The sequence below is a fragment of the Lipotes vexillifer genome, unplaced genomic scaffold, assembly GCF_000442215.2.
Source record: "Lipotes vexillifer unplaced genomic scaffold, Lipotes_vexillifer_v1.1 scaffold504, whole genome shotgun sequence".
Lineage (NCBI taxonomy): Eukaryota > Metazoa > Chordata > Mammalia > Artiodactyla > Lipotidae > Lipotes > Lipotes vexillifer.
The window spans coordinates 2,699,409-2,704,089 of NW_006785225.1; the positions used below are offsets into that span (position 1 = coordinate 2,699,409).

Sequence of the window (4,681 nt, forward strand, 5' to 3'; positions counted from 1 at the left end):
CCGCGGGCGCACAGAGGGGCGGGGGCGTGGTAGCCGGATGGCCCCGCCCCGCCCGTCGCCCCCGCGCGCAGCCCCGCGCAGTCCCTTGCGGCGTGCAAACGTGAAGGTTCTGCGGACGACTGGGAGCCCGAGAGCCGGCTTTGGCCGCCCCCACTCACCTCCCACTACTACAGTCCCTTCCCCCTTCGCGCACCCTCCGAGGCTTTCTCTTCATTCTTCGACCTCATTAGTGTTAATTCCTCGACTCCTCTCTGCCCCTCTCGCCCGGCTTTCCCTCCGCTTCCTCCTTCCCCTTCTTCGCGGGCCCATCACTCCTTTTCCGTCCTCATCCCCGTCCCTCCTGGGATTCCTTTTCCCCATTATCCGTTTGCTGCTTCATATTCCCTCCGTCTCTGCTTTGTCCGCCGCCTCCCACCAAAGGAACTTGTTCCGGCCAGGGGTTCCCACCAGGTCACAGTCGTCCCCCTCCACCCTAGGGACGGCGGCGTGTGCGGGTCCCAGCACCGCTCCCGAAGCACGAGCGCCCCGCCCAGTCCCTGGCGTGATTCCGAAGCCGAGGCCCCGCCAGCCTTTCCTCCCGGCCACTGTGCGAGGGCAGGAAGCAGGCCTGGGGCCCCCTCCTCCAACGAGTCCTCCTGGAGGGCTACGGGGGCCCCCCAGGGAGGATGCAGGCACTGCGCCCTCAGGCCCGGTCTCCCGCAGAACCGCACTCTCCACCGAGCCGGGGCGGGCGTGCGGCGAGGGGGCCTGAGGCAACAAGTGACGCTGTGTGCGGGCGGGGGCCACTGTACCTGCCTGGCGCGCGGGCCGGGCCGACCCTGGCTGAGCGATCCCGGCAGCCGCCTTCCCCACACTAGGCTTTGGGGTGGGGGGAGGGGAGGGAGAACTGGGAGAGAACAGAGACGTGGTTCTTCCCAAGTCCAAAGTCTCCCTCCCCCAGGTTTCACCACCCGCGCCCCAAGCAGAGTTTGCTGGGCATGGGGAGAGGGAGTAGGGCAGAAGCCACCGAGGTGGAGGGATCTTTGGAACGTGGGGCGATGGGGTGAGGAAGCACGATGCCGGATTGCCTCCCCCACTTGGCCGACGCTTTCCCCCTACCCACCACCCAGGCCTCCTGGGCCAAGGGCCCAGCATGACCAGCTGGAGCGGATTTGGGCGAAGGAGGAAAGAGGGGCCCCGGAGCCTCCCCAGTATCCCTGTGCCGCCCTCCCTGATTGGCTGTGCGTCCCTGGAGCCCAACTTCAGTCGCTCCGGGCTCCGTCTGAGCCCCAGGGGAGCCGGAGTGCGGCGACCCAAGGCGGGAAGGGGGCGGCCACGAATCCCGGGGGCTGACATCCTGGGGGCCCCTGGGGGGAGGGACGCGGACGGCCCGGCCCCCGCAGCCTCTGCGAGGCCCAGCTCGCCGCGACTAGCGGCCTCCGCTCCTCTCCGCCCCCCGCCCTTTCCTTCCCTCCCAGCGGCGGCCTCCCTCCTCCTCCGCCCCCCCACCCCGCCCGCCACCTCCCCCCGGTTTCTCATTCCTGCCACCAGCGCGCTCGGCGGCTCATTCCGCGGCCGCCGCCAGACGAGGGGAGCGTCGCGAGCAGATGCCGCGGGGGCCGCTCGCAGCCGCCGCCGACTTGTGAATGGGACCCGGACTAGGGCCGGGGCTGACACCGCTGCGCTCGCCCTGCGCCAGATACAGACGGCCCGCACCTCGTGCCCACCCTCCAGGGCCCCAGGTGAGGCGCGCCGCCAGTGCCTTCCTCTCGCCTGGATGGGGCTTCCTCGGGTGGGGTGGGGGGGATGTCTCTGGATGAGAATGTTTGGGGACGGGGGGAGGACTGACCCGAGAAGGTTTCACTAATAGAAAGCAGAACCGGGAGGAGGGCGGAGGTAAGAGAAGATTTGTTTAAAAATCGAAAAGGAAGACGGGAGCCAGCTGTGGGCGCGGGCAGCTTAGGGGGCAGAGGCGCCAGATGTGCGCTCCAGTCTCTCCCCCAGCTCCGGCCTTTTATGGGGTCTGCGCCGAGGCCGCGAGACAGGGGCTTTGCACCCGGCTGGAACTAGAGGCTGCAGAGCTGCGCTCCGGACACGCCGACTGCCCCCCGGTCAGGTCTCCGGGGAAAGTCGCCCCCGGCGCGGTGCCCGCCCGCCCGCGCTGCGACTCTTTGCGAAAGCGACGACATGACCGCGCTCTGCAGGATCACTACCCCTTCCTCCCCATCCCCGCCGAGTGATCCCGGGGACTCAATTCCTCCACCGAGACCGCCGGGGAAAACCGAAGGAACCCAGCTCGGGTCGGCGATTCCCCTGGCACTTTTATAGCGTGGGTTTGGGTCCACTGACTGCGGCTGGGGCTGGCGACTGCGGTGCGCGCGCCAGCCCTCGAGCCGGAGTCTCTTCGGGGGCTGGGGGCCCGGAGCCTCCCCAGTATCCCTGTGCCGCCCTCCCTGATTGGCTGTGCGTCCCTGGAGCCCAACTTCAGTCGCTCCGGGCTCCGTCTGAGCCCCAGGGGAGCCGGAGTGCGGCGACCCAAGGCGGGAAGGGGGCGGCCACGAATCCCGGGGGCTGACATCCTGGGGGCCCCTGGGGGGAGGGACGCGGACGGCCCGGCCCCCGCAGCCTCTGCGAGGCCCAGCTCGCCGCGACTAGCGGCCTCCGCTCCTCTCCGCCCCCCGCCCTTTCCTTCCCTCCCAGCGGCGGCCTCCCTCCTCCTCCGCCCCCCCACCCCGCCCGCCACCTCCCCCCGGTTTCTCATTCCTGCCACCAGCGCGCTCGGCGGCTCATTCCGCGGCCGCCGCCAGACGAGGGGAGCGTCGCGAGCAGATGCCGCGGGGGCCGCTCGCAGCCGCCGCCGACTTGTGAATGGGACCCGGACTAGGGCCGGGGCTGACACCGCTGCGCTCGCCCTGCGCCAGATACAGACGGCCCGCACCTCGTGCCCACCCTCCAGGGCCCCAGGTGAGGCGCGCCGCCAGTGCCTTCCTCTCGCCTGGATGGGGCTTCCTCGGGTGGGGTGGGGGGGATGTCTCTGGATGAGAATGTTTGGGGACGGGGGGAGGACTGACCCGAGAAGGTTTCACTAATAGAAAGCAGAACCGGGAGGAGGGCGGAGGTAAGAGAAGATTTGTTTAAAAATCGAAAAGGAAGACGGGAGCCAGCTGTGGGCGCGGGCAGCTTAGGGGGCAGAGGCGCCAGATGTGCGCTCCAGTCTCTCCCCCAGCTCCGGCCTTTTATGGGGTCTGCGCCGAGGCCGCGAGACAGGGGCTTTGCACCCGGCTGGAACTAGAGGCTGCAGAGCTGCGCTCCGGACACGCCGACTGCCCCCCGGTCAGGTCTCCGGGGAAAGTCGCCCCCGGCGCGGTGCCCGCCCGCCCGCGCTGCGACTCTTTGCGAAAGCGACGACATGACCGCGCTCTGCAGGATCACTACCCCTTCCTCCCCATCCCCGCCGAGTGATCCCGGGGACTCAATTCCTCCACCGAGACCGCCGGGGAAAACCGAAGGAACCCAGCTCGGGTCGGCGATTCCCCTGGCACTTTTATAGCGTGGGTTTGGGTCCACTGACTGCGGCTGGGGCTGGCGACTGCGGTGCGCGCGCCAGCCCTCGAGCCGGAGTCTCTTCGGGGGCTGGGGGTGCCGTTTGTCAGCACCCGCCAGATCAAGGGGTGACCCGTGAGCGGCTCAGACTCGGGCTCGGCTCTGGCTGGGGCTTGGCGGAGCTTGCCAGGGTCAACGTTAACTTTGCGAAGCGAGCCTTCCCCGCAGCCTGCGCCTCCTCCCGGAACGCGCCGAGCCTCTCCAGCTCCGCACGCACGGCCTCCTTCCCTCATCTTTGCCCCGGAACGGGAGCCGGGGGTGAGGAGCTTGGAGAACCCCGCAGAATGTGGGGTCTGGCGAGGAGAGCACCCCTCTCCCCCTACACCCGGGTACAGCTGTAGGAGGCCTGCCTGGTGCTGTGAAGAAAAGAGTCCGCAGAGAAATTGGGGTCAGGGAGGCCCCCGGGTCGCTCTTCTTCATCCCCCTCTTGCCAAGGCCTTGCTCCTTGCTTTCTGGGCGGAGGGGGGGCTCGGGGGCGGTTGTGTCCACACGCCTCCTTTTCCCGGGTGAAAGGTTTCGAAATGCTAGAAAAAGAAAGCCCTGTTGCTTTTGCTGATAATACAGCAGGAATTTCACGGGCCAAAGCACTGCTATTAAGAAATTGCATCTTTTAATTATTTAATAATGCCATCCCTGCATGACGACGGGTCGTCCCTAGGGGTGGGGTGGAAGGTTGTTTCTAAAATCCTGCTGCATGAAGGTATACATCTGCCTATAAAGTCTTCCCTCCCGTTTCCCTCTAAAGAAATCTTGTTCGGATGGCTCTGCAATCTTTCCTGGTTTTCCTCTTCCTATCATTCCTATCAGTTTCATACGAGGCAGAGTAAGTTTTCGATTTAATCACAGGGAAGCCACGATAATTAATCTGGTGAGAGGATGAATCGATTTATCACTTGGGCTTGCAGCAAACATCGATGGTTTTGCGGGGTGTCTGGATTTCCCGGGGACCGAGGTGTAGAAGTGTTCTCAGGAGCGAGGATCTGCCAGCATCGCACGAGCACATTTGCCACACTGGGCTCTGAGAGCTAGAGCCTAATACCATGAGAGAGAAGAGAAGAGGCTGACCTTCATTTCATTAATCCTGGAATTATTTTCCCTA

The 4,681-nt window shown here is 66.0% G+C and overlaps 1 protein-coding gene across 1 annotated transcript in view; it reads left to right on the forward strand.

Moving 5' to 3' along the window:
• Positions 1–2,767: 2,767 nt before the first annotated feature.
• Positions 2,768–4,681, forward strand: part of CDH11 (cadherin 11) — a 149,623-nt gene continuing 147,709 nt past the window's right edge. Inside the window, exon 1 of the mRNA XM_007457320.1 lies at positions 2,768–2,943. The gene's annotated coding sequence lies outside the window, so the exon portion shown is untranslated. The remainder of the gene's footprint in view (positions 2,944–4,681) is intronic.